Source organism: Talpa occidentalis, unplaced genomic scaffold, assembly GCF_014898055.3.
Source record: "Talpa occidentalis isolate TD23 unplaced genomic scaffold, MPIMG_talOcc4v2.1 talOcc4.6, whole genome shotgun sequence".
Classification (NCBI taxonomy): Eukaryota; Metazoa; Chordata; class Mammalia; order Eulipotyphla; family Talpidae; genus Talpa; species Talpa occidentalis.
In genome coordinates, this window is record NW_023604972.1 from 101,249,105 (window position 1) to 101,276,437 (window position 27,333).

Consider the following 27,333-nt stretch of genomic DNA (forward strand, 5'->3'; position numbering starts at 1 on the left):
TCTTTATACTCATTATCAATTAAACTCTTCAGTTACTAACTGCTCTGTAGAGGTTCACCAGTGTTCAGGTATTCTATCAATTTCAAGAGGAAGCTTCAAGAGGAAGCTTTCCTGGATTTCCCCACTCTGTCTCTGGTGAATCTTCTCCCTCCGCACACACTTCTGGCCTGTACCCCAGTTCTTGTCTGCATAAATAAATAAATCTTTAAAAAAGAGGAAGCATAAGTCTTCTGATATTTAAATCCATTTAAATATTAAAAGGAATAGAAAAATAGCAAATGTGTATTATAAATAACTTTTATGCTGATAAATTTGAGAGTTCAGCTGAAGAAAAAGAGAAGTTGATAAAAATAAACCTCTTGATAATTAAAGGAAAATTATTACAAAAAGAAAATTTTGGCTCATTGAATGTTTTCAGACCAAAAATGTACATTTCTCCACATTTTCTGTAAGAATTTAATGTTAGAAAGATGAAAGCACCATTCATGACTAACATTTAGAGTCAATTAATAACTAACATTTGCAAATTCTTTATGAGATAGGTAGGTAGGTAAGTAGGTAGGTAGACAGACAGAGAGATCCATGATTTTATTCCTAAAAGCAATTCACCAACAGTCTCTAGAATATTAGTTAAGAAGAAAAATAAGGAAAAAACTAATAATTAGTCATATAAATATTATAAATCATTATTTTCAAATGACCTTCAGGTAGAGTAAGTTCTCAAGCATAACAAAGTTTAACTCCTAAAATCAGTTGCTACTTTCATGATTTTTTTTTAATTTTTTGCATAAGTTAGTGGAAATATCTATTTAAGAAAAATTAGGTAAAACTATTTTTAAAACTTTGATTTGAGGGGGCCTCCCTCATGGTGCAAGGGGTTAAGCACCACACAACAATGCAATCCATAGCCTCTGCAGCACCAGTTCAATCCCTGGCCCCCCAGGGAGCAACCCACATGGCACAGCAGACCTCTCCTGTCTCACCTGCTGCTCCCCTCAGCAGTATATTTCAGTCAGTCTGCCTGTTCTGTACCCCACTTTGTCTCTGGTGAATCCTCTCACCCCCTGCATCTTTGGCCTGTACCCCAGCTCTTGTGTGCATAAATAAATAAATCTTTAAAAAAAAAAAACTTTGATTTGAGCTCTACAAAGCTTAAAAAATCATTCTTAAGCATACGAAGACTCATAACACACAATTTAAAAACTGAATAAGCTGAGTTATCAAAACTCAAAGTACAACACCAAACAATACAGAAAAACAGCCAGCAAATCTGCAGAAGAATCAGAGAATGGTTCTTCTTGCCCGCTAATACCAACTCATTCTTGCAGCTTGTTCTTTATTTGATTATTTGTTGAGTCAAAAGCAGAGTAGATATGAAATCACTGACAAATACACCTCAGTAAATCCCAAGGACTTCACAGGTATTAACTGAAGAATTTTTAAACTTTGAAGTAATAATAAGAATTAAATATTATATCTTGAATTCATTCAGCTCAACTTAGATGTATTTCCAAATAAAATTGATGAAATGCAAATGAAATAAAATTTATGTAATGCTTCTAATTTGAATACAAAAAAGTTTTGCTAACCTCATTTGCATTATATGCTATTCCAAGCAATAGCAGTATACATGATTCTGAGATACACAATTCTTAATCACAGCTATGCATATATCAGAATGTGTATTATATTTTAAATATTTTCTGCCAATTTTCTCCTCTTTAGAATTCTCAGTCAACTTTATCTCTGTACTTGCTGACTCAGAAAAAGGTCATTGATAAAGGGGCAAAAGATCGCAGCAAGTCTAGACCAGTGACAGGGAGGTTTTGTGTAGGCCTAGGAAAACTGCCTCAAACTCAGTCAACAGTTAATGCTATTTTGCCTCAGAGAGTGCTAAGAATGATGTGAAATGAGTTGTCTTGCTGGACAGCAGATAGAGCTGAATTCAAGGTCCTTCCCTGACAGGAAATATGTTTTCAACAAAGCATATTTATTTTGTTTAATTGAGGTCTAGGCCCCACCTCAGAAAAATAGCATGTGAAAAGGTGAGATAACTGAATTCTGGTTGTATCTTGATCATTAATGCTGGAACTAAAACATGAAACCTATCTGTGTGCCAGTTTTCTCATCTGTAATGGGTAATGGTATATAGTTTAATCACATTGAAAAGTTGGTTTCTAGAACCAACTTTCAAGAAAAGAGGTTTCTAGAAGAAACCTCTGATAAATAAGAATAAATTTCAATAGCGCACTTCATTATCCAAAATATCATTACCAGTAGTAGTAATACTAAAAAATATAGGGCAAACAAAATTTCAGTTGACAAGGGAGAAATAAAGAGGAGAGACAGGAGACATATTTCACACCTAACTGATCTCATAATTAATAGGGAGAGTAAAAGAATAGAGATTTCTGCTCAGTTCAACCACTGCTATCATCAGCTACCTGACACAACTAGGCAAAAGATAATGGTTTTCTTTCTGAAATTATGAAGGTGAAGCTATCAATTAATCATCTTCCATTTAGATATCTACCTAGATGTAAATTATTTATTAAAAGATCTCTTTTGCGAACTGTATGGAATAATGTCTCTTAATGAGAACCATTGGGTTGGAACATTTCAAACTGAATTGTGAAGTAAAAATATGCTTTTGCTTTTATTTTTCAAGTCTCTTTTCAGATATTGTTTGTCTTCAACTTTATAGAAAACTTAAAGTCATGGCTTTATCATGGTGCATAGTGTATTTTAATTGATCAGGAAGACAAGAAACTATTAAAAATACAACTTGAAAGAACCAAAAATATATGCACTGAAGGATATAAAAGATGTTTCCACAGATTATCCATAATTCGATGTTAATTAAGAAGGTATTTTTCACTGTGATATCTGCATGAGAATGCAAAAAATAATTCTTCAAGTTTTTGTACCACAATTCTAACAATCCTAGTCATGAAAAGTGTTCTAAGCCATAGTTCCATAAATGGTGAGTTTATTTTTTGGTTCTTCTTCATTTTGCAGTAATTTTGGCTATGTGCCTTGTGTCGTTTATAGGAATACATTTCTGAGTAATATTTGAATAATTTAGCTTTATTACATGGTATTTACAGGAACAATAGATATTCATTTGAAACAGCAGTTCATATTTTATACAGTTTCTATTTCCTTTCCCTATCCTTTGACTATCAATGGAAAAATCACCATAAAATTTGAGGCATTAAGAAATTTACTAGATATTTCTTTTCTCTTTTTCTAAGGTTAACTAACTTGTTTTTCAATTTAACATTTGTTAGATTCTTTGATTCCAAGATTAATTTTTTGTTGCTCTAATGTAATGTTGCATATTCATTTGCAAAACAAAGACACATGGGCAAAATCTCCTGCAATATTGTCTGTCTAGGGACAGCTCTGAGGATTACAATATGCTCAGCTCTCATTTTTTTTGAAACAACTTAGGGATGCAATCTTTAGTTGAATTTCAAGATGGATTCTAATTTTTACATGAATCCTTCTGGCGAGAAAACTCTGGGTACCTTAAGGAACTGAAATAAAAAGTATAAGGCATGAATCTTGAATTCCCCCCTCCATCTAGATGAAAATGAGCATAGAAAAACATACTGTGATAATCCAAAACATTCATTATGAAAATCATGTAAGATTTAAAACTCACTCTGCAAGCTGCATTTGATTACAAACTTCTCTTGGGACTATGCCTAGGTATTCTTGGGCTTGTGACCAGACTACATTGCTTAGCCTACCAACCATCATTGAACATGCTTTAATATCACTTAAATACACAAGACCTGCGCTGTGAAAGTCCACACTTGACACACTTTCTTTCCAGTCCTTTCTCCACAATTTCAGATTAAACTTAGTAGCAATGTTAAAAATGCTCACTGCTGATGTATTCTGTAATATTGCTGCTCTTTTTAGTTTTCTGAAAGCAATGCTATTTCTTTGATTAGCATTCCATTGATATCAAATCTCTCCTTGCTCTGTGTACAGTGCCAGTAGCTGATAGTAATGCTAGTTCTATTTACAGTGCATAAGGAAATACAGACATTCCCTCACTTATGATGGTCCAACTTATGATTTTTCAACTTAATGATGGTGTGAACTCAAAATGAGTTCTGCAGAAATTGTACTAAAATACACTCTCCTGATGTTGGGCAGTGGCAATGAGCTCCAGCTTTCAGTCAGCATTTTTAACTTAGGTTATTTTCAATATTCCCCATCCTACGTGTAGGAAACTATCCCTCACTATTACCATAGAGCATTAAATTTCAGAAAGTCATGGAGGACTTACAAGAGGTATAGGTATCTAGCCACTGCATGTGAGCTGCATAATCTTCCACTAACCTATCAGTCTGTCACAATTCTCAAATTGTGAATGATCCTATGTGTCCATAAGTATTATCTAAACTGACAACTTTCCTAGTGTGATTTTGCCAGAAAGCAGAGACTGGAACAAAAGTTCATGTCCTATTACTTTATTACAGAATGAAAATCGTGGGAACACGAGTGAGAAAGAGAAGAATGAGACAGGTAAGAATAAATGAGCTAATAACTGGGCATTTTATGGAGTTGGTTTCAAGTACAATTAGCTGCTGAGTCTGGGGAATCCCACATCGATAATTTTTGAAGTGAAAAGGTCAATGAAAGAAGTTGTGTTTTTATATATTATATATAATAGATGTATTATATATATATATATATATATATATATATTACATCATTGTTCGTTGTTGTACAATGTTTGATTTCTCCTCTCAGGTGTAATCCCCATAAAATTCCCACCACCAAGTCACCCAGGAACCATTGCCATAATCTCTTGAGCTCTTCCCATCCCTATTTTAATCCCTCTGCCTCCCTCTGTCCTGCTGTATGTCTCAGATTTATAATTGCCTGGTCCATTGATCAAATACTATTCTACAGAATGGAAATTTTCATCCCCTAGACTTCTGTTCCTCCTTCCTCCCATGTGTACTTCCAGATTATACTAGCATAAGTGCAAGCAGCTCCATAAGAGACATATCTCAGTATCAACAAGGAAGTCCCAGGGCAGGAGGAGAAATCTTCAAGCTGATCATAACAGGAAATGGTCAAGTTGTGGTGCTTACAGTCTGTCAGAACAGATCCCAGAGCAGAACAGATCCCTCGGCCATGCCTGGCATAAAAACAAGTGGCCAAAACAATGGAGATAGATAAGGAACACAGATTTCAAGTGTCTCTGTGTAACCACTTACTTCACTCATTTTTGGTCTGACTCAACAATCATGTTGCAAATCTAGGGACAAGCCGATATCATTTTTTTTTCTTAATTTAAAACAACAGAACAAGACTATCTTCCTGTGGAGGAAAGAGAATCACCATTTATTGACTGTCAACTCCATGAGCCTACTGGACTGAGCGTTCATTCCAGAACTTTCCACATGGTAACTGGCAATAGCACATTCCTACTCCTGCACATTGGCTCTTTTGTTGAGTATTGTTTTGTAAAAGTTTCTTGGAATTGGAAAAACTTTGGACTTTGGGGTACACAGAAGAGAATGGGGAGGATGAAGAAACAGTAAAGAAAAAAGAAAGTGGGCAGAAGGAAAAAGTAAGTAGTTCAGGTAGCTGTGGAGACTGCCCCTAATTTAGGAGCTAGTAGAGATAATTGTACTGCTGATACTCAAGTTTTGACCTTGAAAAGAAACCTAGATAAAAGAGAAAAGTGAACAATGATTTAGGACACAAGGATAATTTAAATCAGCTATTGAATTCCAACAAGAAAACACAAATAAGCCTTAATCAAACTAATTTTGAAAATTTGATTAAAATCAAGTACTATAAAAATCATTAATAAAAGTAAGCTACAAGATTATTTAAGCAGGCGTGAATGCCTTCCATAAGTAACTGGAGAGGTGAAATACAGGATAATTTACTGTTTTTCTGTAAAATTCTAGACCTGAAAGGAACTTTGGTAATCATGGGATCCTACATCTTCAAATACAGAGAGTGAAACTGTGAACTTGAGAGTCATTTGTCCAAAGTCAAATGGGAAGCTCATAACCATGCTAAGACCAGAACCCAAGCCTCCTAGGCTCAATATTGATGCCTTTTCAATAACCTTAAGTGTTTTTCTCTCCTAGGGAAAATAACATTTTCCTGTAACCAAAAAAGAAAAGAATTCATAAAATTATGGCACAGGGGAAAATAGGGTTTTCAATTATTTTTAAGTTACTTATTACAAGATTAGTAATGCCTCAAAGGAAAGTGCACTTGCAAAAATATATGTATTACTTCTGATATTTGAGAACACATTTTCTTAATAGTAACAAGATTCACTGACATCTTATGAAATTCCTAAGTACAATCAAACCCAGGAAGGACTGTCAGCTAATCATTGCTTTGTTTTGTCCTATTCAAAGCCTCCCATAAATGCTAAATCTATATCTATTCATAGAACAACGAACTGCTGGCTTTGGCTCTAATGCACCACATATTCACATTGACCAGATCACTACAGAATCTTGGCAAGGATTCCTTCTGTTAGGAAACTAATTCATTGCAGTCAGACACATATTTATGCTTTATTTATGTCTATTGGACAAAAGATTATTAAACAGAATGGATATTAAGATTACATTAAAAGGTCTGACAGAAGGCAGAACTTCAGAGTAAAGACTCTATCCTGTCTTTAACTCAACCTCCTACAATCTTCTGCCAGGAACTCTGAATAGATACAGCCTGCCAGGTCTGCGATCACATTTATTGCGTAAGAGCAGAGGGTTAAAGACTTAGAGCAAAATCTTGCCCTTCTTTAAACAAGATAATAAACAACCTTATTTTGTTTGGTTTCAACACATGGGTAGTGTTTCTGCTGTTCTAAAATCTGCCTGTGCCTTGAGGGTCCTGGAGGTAACCTGCTGTCAGTGAGGCAACTGGCCTGATTTACATTGACTCCCGGTGACCTCCCTGCAGGCAAAGCCCTGCAGACACCCTCCTGGAAGTACAGGGAGAGTTTAAAACATAGGTCCCACCTGTATGATATTTTTAAATTGGCAAACATAGGAGAAAGAGGAGCAAAAATGATTACTAACATGATTCATTTTCTCCCAAAGCGCCTCAAGAGTTTCCAGAAATATTTAGCAACACTCCCACTGCATTTGTATTATTTAGATTTATTTTATTTGGGATAAAGTCATTTCTTTGCAACCCACATGTCCGAGGCATTCTCATTTTCCTCAGAGCAGTCACATGGCAGATGGAATTGACTTCTTCTGTGTTGAAAAGTGCCAATTGTCACATCATAGGGAGATTTTACATTGGGGTCAAAACCTGTCTAAAAGAATGGTGTCAGTTTTGTGAATGTAGTGAAAGGCTTGACCCTACTATTTCACCTAAAGATCCAGTACTCACACTTCAGAGTGAAGTAGATGGATGTGACTGTTGCTGTAATATTAGGGGAAAACTGAGTTGTTTTTCTTCTGATAGTTGTGTGATTTAAGTAAGAGCAGTATATGAGAGAGGCATTATTTTTACTGGCGTGCCTGTTAATGTCTTTGTTTGGTTAGGTAGTTTCTTGAGTTTTTTTCCCCCTGAATTTGCAAATTATGCTTAAAAGTATAAGACATTCTAGATGATCGCTATATTAACAAAGCATGGAAACTTTTTTTTTTTCCTGCAGAAATCAAATTTCTAATAAGGACACTACCAAATGTCGGGGCGTATGGTGGATCAGATGTTTTTGTTTTTTTTTTTTAATTTTTTTTTAATTTTTATGTTCCCCATACAATTGCAATTGCAACCCCCTGATTTTGACCCCAATCTCTCCTTTCCCCGCCCCCCCCAAAGTGTGTCTCTGGGTCATAGTTGTTTGTTGATTTTGATTTTTTTCTTTCTTATAGTTATTCTTTTTCCTGGTCCCTTATTTAGGTTTTCTAGATTCCTGTAATGAGTGAGATCATTCGGTATTTTTCTTTTTGGATCAGATGTTTTACTTTTATTTTATGGATGGTAGAATCAGAGTTAATTGTTTGTTTTTAAAGATTTTATTTATTCATATAAGAACGGGGTACAGGCCAGATGTGCAGGAGGGTGAACCAGAGACAGAGCAGGTGTAGAGGGCAGGAAGACCAAAGTGCAGGTTTTCTGATCCCATGCAGACCGGGTAAAGGAGGAGTCAGAGTCCTCAGTGGTTTTTTGCAGCTCTTTTATTGGGGTTCACCAGGCATATGGCAGGCAGGGGTGCTGGCTGGGGGCCTGCCAGCCTCCCAGCCCCCAGCAAGTCTTTACTCTATTTGGGCTCTCTAGCGTTCGTTCTGCTGCTTCTCGGCTTCTCTTTCGGCTTCTGCTGCTGCTGCTGGCGTCCCCGTGACTCCGCCCTTAAAAGCCCAGTCTTAGCCCAGGTGAATCCCATCTACCTATGCCCACACCCTATTCCAGGTGCCCGCCATCAGGCATGCATTCAGGACAAGGATCCATCATCTATCCTGATGGCGGGAGGGCAGAAAAGCCTGACATTTTCTTTACCCTACAGCAGGGAACAGAAAAGGCAGACAGACAGAAACACACTGCTAAAGGGAGCAGCGAGTGAGATAGGAGAGGTCTGCTGCGCTAGGTGGGCATCTCCCCAGCCAGCTGGGATCGAACCCGTGCTGCAGAGGCTGCAGACAGCTTCACAGCACTGCACTCAACTACCTATACCACCAGGGAATCCCAGAATCAGAGTTAATTGTAACCACCAAATGGATGCTTGTTGAAATTAACTGAGATGAATTTAAGGTGTGAATTTCACTTGACATCAATAGGAACAAACAAATAAACTCCATGGCTCTGGATAAATACTAGATATCACCTGAGTTACTCCTTAGCCTAAATATAAACTTCACTCGCATCTATTTTTAAAACTCAGAAAATTCTGCAAGTATATTCTAGTTAATCAGATCTTCCTGATTTAAGTTGCATAATTTAATTCAATGAAATTTTCTTGAGCATCTACTAAACTTTAATAATAGAAAGATGAATAAGATCAAGATGGGTATGCAACCCATTTTAATATGAATCAAGTGCTATTTAAAGTATAAACAAAATGTTTTGGGATCCATGATAATGGAATTGTCTCGAAAGTGTTCATATGAAAAATAAATTTTTAATCTGAATCCTAAAAAGTAAGTGTGGTTTTACCAGGTAGAGGGAGTACATATGCAGCATCTGTTTAAGTAGTATGAAGAGTGTGAAGTAGAGGATATAAGTTATAACACGGGAAACTTTAGATGACAAAAAAAAAAACAAACCCAAGTTCATGTAAAAACAGCATCCAAAAAGTTAATGTGCTTGGTTTAAGTAACTTGAATTTGATAGAGCTAAAGCATAAAGCTTTGTGACAATTGTAAATTCATATTGGTTTTGTCCCCATGAGTAAGTTCAGGATTGGCGATTTAAATCCAGAGATCATGAGCCTAGGTAATAGTGAAGGCATAGGAGTAGATGAGGTCCTCAGAGAGAGAGAAGTGAAGTATATCAACACTTACAGAGGTTGGGCTGAGGAGTAGCTGGGTCCTCACCACAGCCTTCAAGTCAGTACTGTCTTGCAAGCATGTCTCTTCAGACCACCTCTAACTCCTCATCCCATTTCTCAAATAATTACAGATTATGGCACACATAGTCTTTAGTAAAAACATCAGATACTACTGAAGTTCACATCAATTAACTAAAAATAAGATTAGAAGGCAGAATATTCCTCTTTAGCAATTTGGTTCAAATTTTCCTGAACATTTTATTTTTATATGCTCTGTTTTCAGTATACCCTGTAATATCTTTGCCTTTTATGAACTTTGGTCATCAAATTGTATGTGATTTTTTTTCTGTTGAAAATAATAGCATTGGGCCTGCCTGGTTGGCAAAGGGGTTAAGCACTGCGCTATGAAGCAATCCACAGCCTCTGCAGCATGAGTTCGATCCCCAGCCAGCCAGGGAGCAATCCATATGGGGCAGAAGACCTCTCCTGTCTTGCCCGCTGCTCCCCTCAGCAATATATTTCAATACATCTGCATATTGTGCTCCCCACTCTCTCTGGTGACTCCTGTCACCCTCCTCCATCTCTGGCCTATACCCCCAATTCTTGTATGCATAAATAAAATAAATCTTTAAAAAATAAGAAAATAACAGCATTTTAGATTTTTCTTTAAATGGAGAGTTATATCTTAAGGCTAATATTTATTTAAGTCACTCTTACCTCAACATGTACTTGGGTGCTCCAAGCTGCTGACAAACCTTCCTATATACTGAACTCCTTGGTACCATTTTCCTGTGTTCACTGTTTATAACTTTTTCAGAAGTAGACTACTACCTTGGTTAAGCACATAACCCTCTAAAGATATTCACTGTTTGATTATATTTCCTCTTGACCTGGGAAATACTGAGTATAAATATTAACTTCAAATTTTCCTTTTCCAGATATCCAGATGAAAATTTGGGTAAAAAAATCAGTATAAAATTTTACGCAATATTTAATCCTATTTAATATTTAGCTATTAAATAGTTATCTCTAATTGTTCCTTACATAGCTCTAAACACTGTATACAGAAGACTACCATCTTACATTTGTGGGTGATATGGGGAAGCAGAAAAACAAGGACTGATACATACATAGATAACAAAAAAAATGAAGAAACCTACGATCTGTGATACATGTTATAAGTGAGATAGAAGAGCTTCCTACAGCATTTCTTCTACTAAGAACATTGTATTCCAGATGAGGGGGGCTAACTGAAATTAATTCATAAAGGCAAGAAGTGCATGATTTGTTGGGAAAACAAGAAATAAATCATAAAATTCTATGATTCTCAAAATACCCCCCCCCGCAATGACACATGACAAAATATTTCCTATGCCCATTAGCTCATGTAACTCTTGATTAAAACAGTTTTGCTTATGGCAGACTTCTCATAGCACTTAATAACCTTCTATGTAGCAAAATTTTAAAGAGGAAGAGAGAATTCAACCTTTCTCACATTGGTAAAGTATAAGTGAAGTAAGTCAGGAGAGAGAGACAAATACTGGTTGGTATCCGTAAGATGTAGAACACAGAGGAACCAAACTAAGGGTCAAATAAGACAAACTTAAAAGTAATTCTTGAGGGACCTCCCTGGTGGCGCAAGGAGTTAAGAAGCAACCTATGAAGCTGTGTGCAGCCTCTGCAGCATGAGTTTGATTCCCTGGCCGGCCAGGGAGGTGACCCACATGGTGCAGCAGACCTCTCCTGACTTGCCCACTGCTCCCCTCAGCGGTGTATTTCAGTAGATCTTCCTGTTCTGCTCCCCACTCTGTCTCTGGTGAATCCTCTCACCCTCTGCATCTCTGGCCTGTACCCAGTTCTTGCATGCATAAATAAATAAATCTTTAAAAAAATAACTCTTGAAAGTTAACTATAGAACTGAAGCAACGGGTGGGGAGGTAAAAACAAAGAGGGAAGGAAGCACAATGGACTGTGGTGTGGCACCAGGGGTGATTTGGTGATGGGTGCACTATGGTGATACCTGTTGTGAGGGACCTTACCGTTACCTCAATTCAAAAAATATATTTATTGTGAAAAAATTAAATTAACTTTTGAAATTATCCTACAATTAGCAAAAAAAAAAAAAAACCAAGTAAGGATTAGTGGTAGGGTTAGTGGACTATTGGTGACCCACACAGAACCCACAAAAGCCTCTTGAATGTAGTATATCTAGTCCCCTAGCTTTTCAATTTTTATACAATTTTGCAAAGTTTTCCATATTTGCTAAGTCTTGAACCATTCAAAATCACAAATTGAAACATAAAGAGCAGCAAGAAAATGGATGTTTGAACCAACTGGGAAACTACGCTTTGTTATATAAGATTTGTTTTCTTTCCTGAGATCAATCCTACTCAAATCCTTTCACATTCTTACACATTCTTGGGCAGTGAAGCTCTCAAGACTTTCCCTATCATTTGACATCATTTATTTTGAAAAAGAAGAACAAAACCTGTGGAAATTCATTTGTTTGGTGCCTGAGCTACACTCATCATAAGAGCAGACAGGGACATACAAACATCTGTGCCAGCAATGAGCACCCAACCCAAGTAGCTGGTGTGCCCTTGTTCCTTAACAAATTATGTAGATGTCTGTGTCTGTTATCTGTGTGGCTTTCTGAAATACAGGGCTATGACCAACTTGCCCAAGTCTGAAACTGATGATGTTTACACTTCATTTTAGGAGCACCCTGTCAATGGAAAAATATGCTGAAGCGATTTTGTTTGATGATTTAAATAAAGCAGAATCTATAAATAAAAAAATAAAGACTAGTGTTTTAATTTTGTAAGTTAAAATGCTTTTCAAAAAAAAAAATAAAATGCATTTCATCGACCTTAACTTTACACATTTCAAATAACAGAAGAATAGACATGGTCTCCTTTTGCTTCCTATGAATGTCTTACAGTAGATATCACATGATGCCAATAGAGCATTGTTTACTCAGTTGTATTGAAAAAGAGAATATCAAAACATTCTTCAATGAACAGTAGTCCAATTCATTGATGCACACTATGGTTAAACTACTGTCCCTTAATGAACTTGTTTTATTCTGATAAAGAACACCAAATAACCATAGGTTACAACTTACATGTTCTAATCCAAAAATATAGGCTGCATGGTGGAGCAGGAATAGAATATAAGAAGGATTTTGGTGACAAAAGCTATTGCCCCAAGATCATTGAAACATTTCATTCTGACACTAAGTCCAACACTTATTGTCTCCTCTTTGATAGGATCACCAGGCAAGTGCTATGTTGTTATTACAGAATCGAGTTTTAAGAGCAAACACTTATTGTTTGTTAAATAAATGAATGACCTCTATTCCCAGCATTGTAGAATGATGAGGATTATACTACTACATTTGTGTGTGTGTGTGTGTGTGTGTGTATATATATATATATATATATGTGAGAATTACTCTATATATAGGAGAATTAATATATATATATATATATATATATATTTCAATTTTGGGAATAGTTCCATAAAAATAGTACTTCGATATACTGTCCCACATAACATTATGAGATGGTTTCTACTCTTTCTGTTTTCTAAATAAACAGGTATCTAGACTAAATAATCTACCTGCAGTGCTATGGTTAGTGGTAACTTGAGTGGGATGTGATAATAGAATCCTAGGTAATTCATCTGTATTTCCTTTACTATTTCTCAAATTTTTGTTACGCTGCAATGCATTTACACTCCTGATTCAGAACTTCCAGTTCTACTCCAACTGTGAAGAAAAAAAAAAGTGCATAAGCTATCTTGGGATTTTCAAAACACTGTGTGCATCTTGTGCTGTACAAATCATAAGACTCTTTGTCTGCACCTTGTACCTTGCATGGAAAAGCATGAGTAAGTTCTCAGAAGTTTTAAAGAAATGTTAACATGCATAAGAAGGAGGAAAAAAAGTCATGAGTTATAGAATGTCCCAGAATGCAGTCCTGCCACTTGGCTCTCAATTCCTTATTAATACTTTGTTTTCCTGATATAAATGCCATGCACTAGTTTCATTCATGACTGAGCAAAGTTTCCCATCACTTACAATGGTTTGCATTGGCTGCAAATAAGATTGCTTGTGTCCGAGTATAGCTTACAAAACAACCACCTTAAAGAGAACTTTATGTTGATATAGCTCAAACCCAGGGACCATGTCTCCTCATTTCCTTTTCAGTGTATTTTTTAAAACTTATGGCATAGTGCTGCCTGAGTGTCAGAAATATTTCTGACAATTATTTGGAACTTTCTCTAATCTAACATACCAGCTTCAAAAATGAATTATATAGTCCCAGATTGACATGAAGTCATTTTATTCACAGATAGATGACCTGAGAACACCAAAGCAATTCCTATATGTGGACTGCATTTTAACATAAGTCAACAATACCTATAGGTGGTAGAATAATTGGTAATTATGATTTTTAAATAAATATGTCCTTGTCATTCAGATCAAAGATAAATTTAGAAGAGTAAGGTTTAGACAACCATGAAAACAAAAACAGAGTAGTAAAACTCAATATAATTATTATATATTGACAAATGTGAAATGTTTTTAAAGTTACTACTTTCATGGGGAGAAATGTGTTTCTTTTTGCTTACACATTTTTTGAGTTTAAATATTTGAGGTTACCTCAAAATTCCAATAAATTGCCAACTTTGGAATCAGTCAAACTTAATAAATGCCTACCACTTTGTAATATATTAGAGAAGACAACATTATTTTGATTTCCTAAAATATCTCAAAATATAATTGGAAAGACAAGGCAGACAAAAATAAAAATATTAAGGGACAAAGTAGAGGCAATAGACAATTGTTTCTGGTGCCAGAATTTCACTTTAGTAGCTATAGCTCTCTAAAATCTTGCAATAACTTGTGGGAAGATAAAAAGTCTATGCTCAGACATTGCTAGTGAGTAAAAGCACAGACTGGTCATATTTTCTAAAATAGAACATATTTATAACCAATGACCCAGTAATTCTCCTCTATGATCCAGCAAATTCTATCCTTGTTGTCTACCCTAAAGAAATATGTCCATCTGCTCACCAAAGACATGTACAAGTATATTCACATTAGGTCTATTTGTAATGGCCTTTCAGTTCAAAGTTGGGCAAAAACAACTTATTGTGTTAGCGATCAGAACACTAACTCTAGGCAACTGTGATTCCAGGAAGCATATCAGGGGGAGTCTAGTCTAGTCAATACTGGTCAGGATTTGGATTATAAAGATAGTCTAATTTGTGAAAAATCATCATTCAGTACTTTCTGAAAATTCCATCTTAATTTGTGCATCAATCTGTACAATTATGATACTATAAGAAAGGAAACACAATAAGAAAGTAAAAGCCAAGTGCCTCCTCTGGTGGCGCAGCAGTTTAGCACTGGGCTGCGAAGCTGCCCGCAGCCTCTGCAGCACCAGTTCGATCCCTGGCCGCTGCCGGCGAGGGTCCCACATGGTGTGCAGACCTCTCCTGTCTCACCCACTGCTCCCCTCAGCAGTGTATTTCAGTCAGTCTGCCTGTTTTGTTCCCCACTCAGTCTCTGGTGAATCCTCTCACCCTCCTGCGCTTCTGCCTATACCTAGTGCTTGTATAAATAAATAAATAAATCTTAAAAAAAATTTTAAAAAAGAAAGTAAAAGCCAATGAAGTAGGTAGTAAATTAAGGAACATTATCTTTCTACAAAAGGTGACACAGTGAAAATAATAGTTTTCTTTTTGAAGCAATATGTTTCCAAAAAATTCTTTCCTTCAAACTGTAATGAAAATCCCTCTCCAGATCTCATTCCCCTCCCTGCCCCCACCTACTCACCAGTGTAGGCCTTTGTAATGCCCACACTTCCTGAGCAAAGAGTATGGGAAGTGAGGAGAGGCAGGGTAACTCAGCTTGCTACCACATTCAATTGCCTTTATTCTGGGAGTAACTTATATTTTCTTTTCATGAACTCTTGCCATTTTGTGTTAACATGCCTACAGATACTATAGATCTATATCTATTTAAATTAACCTTGGATTCTTGGTTACTTCTGAGATGTTCAGATGAACTTCAGATTCTATCCTGCCTATATAATCACTAGAGAAATATGATAAGTTTTCTATGATAACAGAAAGAATGCTATCACCGGATGCTCCTTATTAATTGGCAAGGAAATTCAGGTCTAGTATCTGAACAGACCTTTGATGTCTAAGTGACAAAACCCCAATTTTGTAGTTATTTCATGTACCCACTAATATAAATGGGTAGGACAACGGATAAGGAATATGTATGGAGATTCCAGTAAGAGAAAGATATAGGGATGCAGTTTTTCACAGAAGATTGTGGAAGAAAAAAATTCTTACCATAGACCTTTAAAAATATATATACAAAATTATACTAATGAGGGCCTCCCCGGTGGCGCAGTGGTTGAGCACTGGTTGAGCGCCACGCTGCGAAGCTGTCTGCCACCTCTGCAGCACTGGTTCGATTCCCCGCAGGACAGGGAGAACCCCACATGGCGCAAAAGACCTCTCCTGTCTCGCCCACTGCTCCCCTCAGCAGTGTCTTCGGTCTGTCTGCCTGTTCTGCTCCCCGCTCTGGCTCTGGTGAATTCTCTCACCCTCCCGCACTTTTAACCTGTACCCCAGTTCTTGTATAAATAAATAAATAAAAATCTAAAAAAAAAAATCAGCTTTCTTAAAAAAAAGTTATCCAAATGATATTTTATTCCCCTCACAAATACATGCCAGACATTTATTATGTGTGAATGAGGAAGAATAATGTGAATAAACTTTTATTGTAAGAAAGAGGAAAAGTGATCTAGCAAGAAACTTACTTCAGATTCATGGGCCCAGGAAGACTCCAATGCCAACCAGGATGGGACACACAGTTTGGGGGCGAACACTCACAAAATAACAATGAGGCCATTTACTATAAAATTCTAAGAATTTCACAGTAGTGACAGCAATGCATTAAAATAAGCACGGTGACGGTGACCACACATCTGTGAACCTGGCCCTGATGCTAAGCCTGTGGTGCATATTAAAACCTCTGCAGGGCCTCCCTGGTGGCGCAGGAGGTTGAGGCCAGCGCTGTGAAGCTGTCCGCAGCTTCTGCAGTGCCAGTTCGATCCCCGCCAGCCTCGGAGCAACCCACATGGCGAGCAGACCTCTCCTGTCTCACCCACTGCTCCCCTCAGCAGTGTATTTCGTCAGTCTGCCTGTTCTGTTTCCCACTCTATCTCTAGTGAATCCTCTTATCCTCCCACGCATCTAGCCTGTATCCTGGCTCTTGTATAAAAAAAATAAATCTTTTAAAAAAAACACAAAAAACCTCTGCAGGTGTTCAAGGGGTACAGTAACTTGATAGAAGTGATGTCTTGATGAAATAAATCCATAATGGAGTCAGGATGATAAATCTGGGGAAGGTTGGGCAAAGAAGACTGGAACAGAGCAAATAATTACACCAGGGACAGTTACAGAAATCTCAAGAGAAAGATCTGAGAGCTCGTAGAAGGGAACTGTGAGAATGGGAATGGCGGGGTGAATTTGGAGAAATGGAGATTGGGTTCAATATTTAGGTTGATAAAACAGACATTTTGAGAGAAGTAGTTTGACTAAGTAGGATTATATGTGTGTGGCTATGTGTATTGAGGAGGTAGGACACGTTGAGTTACAATTTTTCAAAGAAAAACAGTGATAATCATTGATCGTTCAGGGTTCACTGACAATACTTTGGATGGAGCATGGAGAAAAACAGATTCAAGGAGGGCCTCCCCTGGTGCCGCAGGCGGTTGATTCTAGCGCTCTGAGGCTGTCTGCAGGCTTTGCAGCGCCAGTTTGATCCTGGCCTGCTGGCGACGGTCCCACATGGCATGGCATGGCAGACCTCTCCTGTCGCGCCTGCTGCTCCCCTCAGCAGTGTATTTCATCAGTCTGCCTGTTCTGTTCCCCACTCTGTCTCTGGTGAGTCCTCTCACCCTCCTGCACATCTGGCTTGTACCCTGGTTCTTGTATGAATAAATAGATAAATCAAAAAAAAAAAAAAGATTCAAGGAAAGAACTGAGCAGGGCACTCAAAGAAATGAAAAGAGACAAAGATTTTAAATGTTGCCATGAATGAGATAATAGGGAGGTAATTGTCCAAATGAGGTTTTATTAGCAGACATAATGAGGGGCACCTCAGGACCCCCAAACCTGCCTGTTCTAAATGGGTTCTGCCGTCTGCCACATAAAGACAAACATACCCTAAGTGCATAAGCTATGCAATAGGAAAGACCTTTAATACAATTATTGTGCAATAGAGAGAAGGGAAAAAATAGCTAAAATAGTTTCCGATTAAATATCCAGAGTTACCCATCCCCTTGTGGGTAAATGCCCAGGCAAACAGGGTGGCCCAAAGCAAGGTAGCTGAGGCCCAAAAGCTTGCCCCAAGTCTAAGGCACATTCTAGCAGTGACCCATAGGAAAGGGGCAGAAGGGGCCAGGCGAGTCTGGAAAGAAAAGAGCAAAATCAAAATACAAATTAAGGTAATGGCTGCCATTATCAGCCTCCCCAAAGTTGTCTCACCCACATCTTTTCTCATTCTATTTCTCTTTCAAATGTCTCCTTCCGTGTCCCCAAGTCCCTGGTATAAGTCCAAGACTGAGAAGCAAGTGTGGCTTTTTCACATGTCTCCCTATTCCATGTGCCTCCTCCAGGTATTCTTTTTTCTCCTTTTCTAAGTCCTTCTTCCAGTCTTTTCTAGCTTCTCATTGCTGAGCTCCACCCTTCCTTGGGTGGGGCAGGGAATTTGAAACCTCCCTTTTCTATGGATATCACACTGTTGCAGTTTCAGGAAAACTCTGTGAAGTTTCTGTTCTGTTATACTTTAACAAAAGCTCATCCTTTCTCATACCATGAAGTCCATTAGACCAAGTTAGTTTTCTAGTTTGTTTAAAATGATCAAAAACACATGACTGGAGCCTCCCTGGTAGCACAAGCAGTTAAGTTGCAGCACTGTGAAGATATCCTTAGCCACTGCAGCTTGAGTTCAACCCCCTGGGGCCAAGGAGGTGACCCATTTGCTGAAGGAGACCTCTCATGTTTCAACAGCTGCTCCCCTCAGCAGTGTATTTCAGTCAGTCTTCCTGTTCTGTTCCCCACTCAGTCTCCTGTGAATCCTCTAGCACACCCCCACCCTTGTACCTCTGGCCTGTTTCCCAGTACTTGTATGCAAAAATAAATAAATCTTTAAAAGAAAAATACATGACTGTCAGTTATCCTTCCAAAGAACAAAGGTAGAATGAGATCTCAGCATAGAGGTCTTTAAAGGACGATCTCCTCAGTGAAAAATATATTTCTAAAGACAAGGAGGAAATATGATATTCACATCCAATTAGTCATTCAATAGAAAGACCTTCATCGGTTAACCCAACAAAAATCTGTATCATTGGCTTTAGCTGATAAGATATATGTCTGTATACTTTCATCAATTCTGCTGTTTGAAGGCCAACATCTATGTGTCATAATGAGGTTTTATTTGAATTCTTATTGAAATCTTTAATGAAGTCATTTTTTCTCTACTATTTATTAGTAATTTTTTTTTGTAAAACGACATAAAAATACATAAAAAGGGTCAATTGGACACAGATTTTCCTCTTATTTTTCAGGTTAAGAACACTTATAATAGGGCCTCCCTGGTGGTTAGAGGTTAATTCTCAGAGCTATCACCACGGGCATGAGTTCCATGCCTGCCAAGGGAGCTAACCCACATACAGCACAGCAGACCTCTCCTGTCTTCCCCACTGTTCCCCTTAGCAGTGTGTTTCAGTAAATCTGCCTATTCTGCTCACCACAGTGTCTCTGGTGAATCCTCTCACCCCCTACACCTCTGGCCTACACCCCAGTTCTTCTACACAAAATTTTTAAAAAGGACATTTATATTAAAGCTATATATAATTCCTTAAGATTCTTAGAGTGATTATCAGGTTTTTGGCCTTTGGATAAAATAAGCAAGCTGCAACTTTAATATAATTATATTTTGCAAAGCTAAGAACTTTGGACTGGGAAGAAAGGTGAAGCCCTTTAACGTGCAGGGAAGAATGAAAAAAAGAACTAGTATTAGGGTGGGCAGGCAGATGTGGAAAGGAAGAAATAAATCTGTTCTAGTATTTGACAGACTATTTGTAACAGAAATATAGCATATTCCCTGAGAATTTGTAATTTCAAATGGGATATGCAGAAGACAATAGGAATTTATATACTGAACAAGGCCATTCATAGGGTAAGGATCTCATCATAAAGGAAGTGCTTGAAATTGTGAGCGGTAGCTTGAAACATAAGGCTTGGTGTGCTAGAACTGGTTTATATAGGCTCATGAAAGCAATTGTTCAATTTTCAGAAATTTTGCAACTAAGTTGTTGAAACAGCTTTTGTTAACAATTAAATTATATAAACGTAATTAATTGAACAATAAACAAAAGTAATAAGTGCTCAAAATGAATTACTTTCTAATTATTTTACATTTTTCCATTTTCTATGCACTTCAGGTTATTTACATCTTTTGTCTCTGCATGTACAAATAACACAATTATGTGTTCTACCCAATTCTTCTTCCAGTGACATCAATTTAGTAGCTTGGAAGTTTATTCTTATTTTAGACTGTTGGTAAAATTTCAGAATTATTTGATTAGGTAATCCCATGCTAATATGAAATCTTTATAGGAAAAGAGAACCCATGTTATAATTAAACTGCTTTATTATAGTTTCTGGTTAAACTTAATGGTAAAAAGTGAGGCCCCCTATAAATGGTGATTGAAAATAAAAGCCTAGAAGCATCTGCATTTCACTTGATTACTATTAAAGAGCCAATAGGCTGTTTTCTTTCCATTAAGGGAGGTAATGTTCCTGAAGAATTAATGAGTTTCTTCATCAGTTCTTGGGGTGCTTATAAGGTCCCTCAAAACAACTCATCAAATGGTCATTTGTATTCACTCTAGAACAAGCATGCCAGAGACCTGCCAAAATGATCCCCTCCCCATTTACCCTGGGTAAAACAACCAAGTGGGCCTAGTTTAACCCTGAAAGTATTGAGCTTTTCAAACAAGTTTCAGATTTAAAATTCTTCTTAAGAGTAATCAGATAAGGTCCCTTTTAAAGAAAGGATATAAAAATATGTTTTAACATTGCATGTTAGAAACCCTGCCAGGAAGAACTTCTCTCAATATGGTAAGTATATTCAATGAATTGTTACAGAATTACCCCAATGTGAAATGGGTTGGCCTGACTGTGAGTCCTCATCCTCATTTAAAAGGAACTTATAATGAGACTCAGCTGCAGGTATACACAAACTGGTCAATAAAAGGTTTATTTACAAAAAGGGTAATGAAGTGGGCCTCTCTGGTAGCGCAAGGGGTTAAGACACAACCTATGAAGCTGTCCACAGCCACTGCATTACGAGTTCGATCCCTGGCCAGGGAGCTACACACATGGTACAGCAGACCTCTCCTGACTCGCCCGCTGCTCTCCTCAGCAGTGTATTTGAGTCACTGTACCCCACTCTGTCTCTGGTGAATCCTCTCACCCTCCCCCCACATTTCTGGTCTGTACCCCAGTTCTTGTATGCATAAATAAATCTTTAAAAAAAAAGTAAAGAAGAAAGGAATAGCTGAGGGAGAAAGAGAGAGATAAATTGGTGAATGTGTCCTACCAGATTCGAAGCTGAACTGACACCCCCAATAGCACGCTGATGGCTGGCAAAAAACAAAGGACCGCCAAGGCCCACATGTCTGGTGATTTACCAATCCTGGCTGCTTAACTCCGCCCTCAGTTCCCAGCAATCCTCCCTTCGGTGGTGATGACATTATGGGATTTGTAGTTCTTGGTGTTGTAGATCTCTTTGGTCTGGGGTGGGGGTGGGGTCCATAAAACCTGTTTGTGGAGTAGTTTCAGAACATCCTTTCCCCAAACAGACTGACAGTATTTAATTAGTTCCTGAAATCTCACAAGAGCCAGTGCCATTTCAGAGGGCCTGCAGTATGGAAGGAGGCCCAAGGTGGCAGGAGGTTGCAGGCAGGACCAGCTCCAGCACATTCCATCCAGTTTGCTCAAACTCCATTCCTGAAAGACAAGCAGATCTCTCTTCAGACTTGAAAGCATGAACTTCTGGGGACTTACACTTGTGTTAATACAAGTAAGAACATCTAGATCAGGAAACAATAGTTCAGAGAAGAGCTGAAGACAATAGAAAATACTGTTTTTCCACCTCAGGAGAAAGCGTTGGTTGTTTTAAAAAGGAAATCATAAACTTTAAGAAAAAGCCAGAATTTATTAGATCATCCAGGTTCTCTTGAAGGAATCAGTCTGAACCAACAGGAAAAAAGGAATAGAACCCCCTTCCAAACTTAGAGGTCTATTTCGTCAGCAGATGACTTTCCAAATGTTGCTGCTAAATTCCATGTGCACATACTCTTAACCCTGGAAATGCAGAGAGACTCAGGGCTTAAACAGTTCATTATGACATCTGCATTTATTTAAATAATCATAGTTTTTAATCTTAATATTATATGTTTCTGTTTAATATAAACTTTGGATGCAGAAAATGCAAATAGTTTTGTAATCCTGGAAAAAAGTGCTGATCACCCAATTTTCTTATACTGCACAATCCTAATTCACTGGTGAGAGGCAATTATTATTAAATAAAATAATATTTTCTAAAGTTATTATAGTAATAACTTATTTCTAATCCACACCAAGTATGTATTAAATTCCTTAACAGAAATCACAGTCTTTCTCTAACAAAATTAATCACAGAAAAGAAGGAAGAGCACTTCTTTCCCCTTCAAAAATTAAAAAAAAAAAAAATGCAGGGAGGGTAGATTAAAAGAAGATAAGGAACTTAGAATTCACACATGGATAAGGAAAAGAAGTGCTGCCAAAATAAAAATATTTAAAACTTTCAGAATGCAATGTATTCTTGACTGACTTGAGTTAGTTTGGCTTATGTAACAATCAAAGCATGAATTCTAAGTAGGGGTGGAGCGTTTTAAACAAAGGACTCTTAATGTGCGGATTCACATGCTAAAGCATCTACTCCAGGACTTCACTGGCTACTTTAAGGATTTTTTTTTTTTTAATAAGACTGAAAGTATAATGAAAAAAGAAAACTTTCTTCTCCCCAAGCAGTAGACAGGGGCCTGGCCTGCTGTGACAGTGACTTGAATATGCTGTCCCCAAAGCCTCCAGCGCCACGAGCCTCCATCCCCACCTTGAACCCCCAGGCCAAAAACAAAGTAAAAGAATGAGTCTCACCTGGTGACTGTGAATTCCTGTGCTGGAATTTTTAGTATTTTACCAAAAAAGAAAGTTGGTCATTTTGAAAGTATCTAAAATGCAACCCTATTTAGAGCACCGGTGAAATCAAACATTGTGTGCTCACTGCGAAGTTTGCAACATTTGACAAATTGTAATTCTGTTCTTCGCAAACTTCTAAACACTTCCTGCTAAGTGACAACAAGCTTCAGCAAGTTTCCACAAACCTTCTGCAGCTTCTTCATCTCACTATAAAGAACAGATGCCGTTTAGGGGCTGCTGTGAGCTCTTCTGTTCTCTGTACAATATGTACACGTACAAAAAGGAATTCACATTCGATGAAAATGTGATAGCCAAGGCCTCCAGAAAGCTTTTGCAGTAAGTGCACAGCACTCCAACAGCTGGCCTAAATCAAGGGCTCTCTGTCAATCACAAGGAAATGTGACAGACTTGTGACTTTGTGGCAAAAGCGACAAAATTTACAGTTTGAGAGAATCACATCAATAACAAAATAATTTGTGTTGTTAAAATATACAAAGATGCTCCAAATTGTTTTCTAACAAGTTTAATGAAGATGAATGTATATTTTCATATTTAATATTAGAAAAACTGGAAAAGTAGGTAAATACAGTTTTAGTAATTCTCATGTAAATCATTACAGCAAAGCATATCATGATTTCTTACCATGAGGATTAATGCCACTAGATCCAGGCTATCAAAAAAAGAACTAATGTGTTGTGGGAAATTCAATGCATTTACTATGCACCTGACATTGAAGTTCATTTTTTAGTAAACTCAGTCCCGGCAAATATAAATCTGACAGAGTGCAAAGGTAAATATTTACCAGTATATAAGTTTGTTTTACAATATTTTTGATTGACTTTGAAATATATAATTTAAAATTTATATAATATCCTTACAAATAAGTTTTCTTTCAGATTTTTTTTATTCAATACAACAAAACAGTTCCAAGTCTAAAACACTGCTTTTCCAATATCTTGGCTCTTAAGATCTTGATCATAAGATTTCTCCTTGGTACTTGTTAAGCAATTACTAGGTCTCTACCTTACAAAGTAAAAGCAGTAGATTTGGATGGGGCTTCCCAGGCAAAAATTAGAATCAGACAAGTTTGTCATATTGAGAAAATAGTTTTCTAAGACTTTGATTTGTATATAATTCTAATACTCTTTAGCACTGTAACATGAGAACTAAGAGAAAACAAATATATAAATTTAAAGAACAACAACAAAAAATAACAACATAATTTTATGGCAATTGAAATCTCATACCTATCCCTATAAGCAAGAAATAAAGAAAAATGAATTGCTATAATTGGTACTCATATGTATTATCTGAGTTCCTATACTTTGATAAATAGTTTTTGATCACCCATTCCTGTTGTTTTTATTAATTATAATCAATTAATTCCACTTACAAATATTGAATATGAGAAGTAGGAGAAGATGGTGTTCTATTTATTTATTTGCTCTGTGATCTTTGGCAAGGTTTTAATGTCTCTGAAACTCATTCTTCTGATCTATAAAATGGGGTTAATAATAGTGTCTGACTTACAGGGTTATGAGGATAAAGTGAATTAAAATATTTGAAGCATCATAATAAGGTGTGGCACACAGCTACTGATGAATAAATATTAATTATTAGTAGTCAAGAAATAGGCTGCATCTTTTCATATAGCATGATACCTATAGTGACCATATCATTTACCATCCAAACCAGTAAACTTCTGAAAATAATAACATGACATAATTAATAATTTCATGGGGACAAAGGTAGAAATAGACCCAGGAAAACTGGATATATAATTATCATCCTTGACATTTAAATCTCATTAACTATCTATTTTAGTTATTCAAAAAAAAAATGATCAAATTTTTAGAAGTCTATAGCTGAAAGGCATTTAGCACATATAGTTTCATTTTCTAACAATGCAATCTTCATAGAAAGGGGAGGTTCCAGGTTCCCTGCCCCAAGGAAGGGTAGAGCTAAGCAGTGAGAAGCTAAAAAGGATTTGGGAGAGAAGGCTGAAGGGAGAAGACCTGGATGAGGCACACATGGAAAGGGGACATTTGAAGAAGAAGCTGCCTGGGACTTGCACCAAGGACTTATGGGATATACAAGGAGGCATTTCAGGAAGCATTACGGGTAGGTTGTATTGACCAGTTAATCTCTCTATATTGCTCTCACTCTGTTCCCCCAACAGAAAGAGACATGGGTGAGCAACCCACGCAGAGGCTGACATTGTCAACCTTTATTGTGACTTGTATTTTGATTTTGCTCTTTTCCTTCCAGGCCCTTTCTGCTCCTTTCCTATGGGTCACTGCCAGAAGGTGTGTTAGACTTGTGGCAAGCTTTCAGGCCTCAGTGGCCCTGCTTTGGGTCAACCCTGTTTGGCTGATCATTTACACTAATTCTACTAAAGTTCTTTCTACTGGCCATTTTCCACACTAAGAGTATGTTTTGTCTTTATGTGATGAATGGCAGCATCTACTATTTACAGCATGCGTGTTTGGGGGTTCCAGGTTGGCCTTCATTCTACCTGCTAATAATTTAACAAGAAGGAAATTGGAGACCCAGAAAGTTGAAAAAGATTCAAATAAAATTCTTTTTTTTCCTAAGATTTATTTTATTTATTATACATACAAAAGCTGGGGTACAGGCTAGAGGTGCGGGAGGTGAGAGTGATACCGGAATTGTCAGGCCTAGTCTCTCAGCCAGGAACGGATCTCAGGCTGCAGGGCAGCGCTGAGCCCCAGCCACTAGACCCCCACGGGTTGGTGTCTCACGAAGCCGGAGCAGGAACTTCGCAGACGCTCAGGCAAGCAAGCAAGAAGAGGCAGGTTTGTTTAGAGAAAGAAAAAGTTTATTGAGGAGGAAAAGAACAGAAATAAAGTGGGACTCCCAGGCCAGGAAACCAGGACTGGGAGGGGCAAGGAAGCCAAAGTGGAGTCGTGTCCCAGGGAATATACACCTTCTTTCCCTGATTATTCTAAAGCTCCACCAGTCTCTTTGTGATTGGTTAGTTCTCGGCTGTCTTCACCTAATTTGCTACTGAGTGGGGGATCTTCACATTCCTTATCTAACAGCTTTCTCTTTCCCCATTTGTTGCATCTTTATCTTTATGGCCCAGTCCTCTGGATGGGCATCCTTGCATTGAAGTTAAACAGCTGCCCTTCTAAGTTGTCCATAAATTAAACCACTGTCCATTTCGCCAATCTCTGCCTCCCTTTACCACCTGAAGGAAACCAGGACCAGCGTTAACAATGTTGTCCTTGGTCCTGAGATGTTTGTTTTTCCTAGTGGAATTGGTTACATTCCCTTGGTTGTCCTTATCTCTGAAGCCTCCCTAAATTCTTCAGAGGTCCCCTCCTGCACTGTCCCTGAAACTGCCTAATAACCCTAGCTTGCCCTGTGTCTTATTCCCCCCTTCTGCGAATGGAGCCCCTAACTGCACTTAGGGAAAAGGGACGTTGTTCTGATCAGTAACTACTTCCTGCTGAAAGCAGGCGATGAGGGGAAGCAGTCAGGGCTCCATCGCAGGGCGACGATCTAAGGGACCCCAGAAGATGGACTGTGGATGCATCATTTTGGGTTCTATTTGAAGGACCATTTGAAGCTTGATGACCTCCAGGCAAGCGGAGATGATTCTGACAAGAGCCTTAAGGATGCAGGGCCCAAACAAATGAACAATAAAGAGAATTAGTAAGGGAACGAGAAAAGGGAGTGGCCAGGACAGAAGTTGTCCTTTTATAGAATCAAAGATTGTCTGTGTCCAGCTAAGCCCTTGTCCTGCCTGTCTTTTGAGATCATCCACAATCCGTATATTTCTCTTTAGTATTTCTAAATTTTCTTCTACCTCATGAGAAGTATTTATCCAAAAGCAACATGTTTCATTTAAGAGGGCACAAACTCCCCCTACTTCAGCCATAAGCAGATCCAGGGTTCTGAGATTTTATATTACCACTGAGACTAGGGATTTTAAGGAGCAATGTTGGGCTAGTGCCCCAAACACCTGGAGGTGCTGTAGCCAAAATGACAGAATCAGTGAGAACTAGGGCTTTAGTGCCATTTTTATCTTTTGCAGCAGCAGCTAGGAGAGCCAAAAGTGGCTGTGGAGGCTGCTAGTTTGGAATTTAGTTACAATTTTTCATCCTAATAGAGGAAGTTAGGAAAACAAAACTAAAAAATGTATAAACAAGTGGCCTCCTAGCGAGCAAGGTAGCAGTGCTGTAAAGTATCCTGGCTCAGGCTGGCCATCTGTACTAGTGAGGGGGACAACTGACCAGTAGGTCAGTCCAAAGAATTGGAGTAAGGCAGAGTAAGTGGCCCCTTATTTACCAAAAAGGTGATTTTTATGTCTGCCACTTTTAGGGTCACCCAAGGCTTGTCCATATAAACAGTAAACAGGGGAGTCTCTCTCACCTCTGGGCTTCTTCAGAGGTCCCCTCCTGCACTGTCCCTGAAACTGCCTAATAACCCTAGCTTGTCCTGTGTCTCAAGAGGTTTCACCAGAG

At 37.8% G+C, this 27,333-nt stretch overlaps 1 long non-coding RNA gene across 2 annotated transcripts in view; it reads right to left on the minus strand.

The window, feature by feature from the left end:
• Window positions 1–21,308, minus strand: part of LOC119261427 (uncharacterized) — a 173,101-nt gene extending 151,793 nt beyond the window's left edge. For both annotated transcript variants that reach the window (XR_005129001.2, XR_008549294.1), the window contains exon 1: window positions 21,201–21,308. This is a non-coding gene — a long non-coding RNA (uncharacterized LOC119261427). The remainder of the gene's footprint in view (window positions 1–21,200) is intronic.
• Between the last annotated feature and the right edge of the window lie 6,025 nt (window positions 21,309–27,333).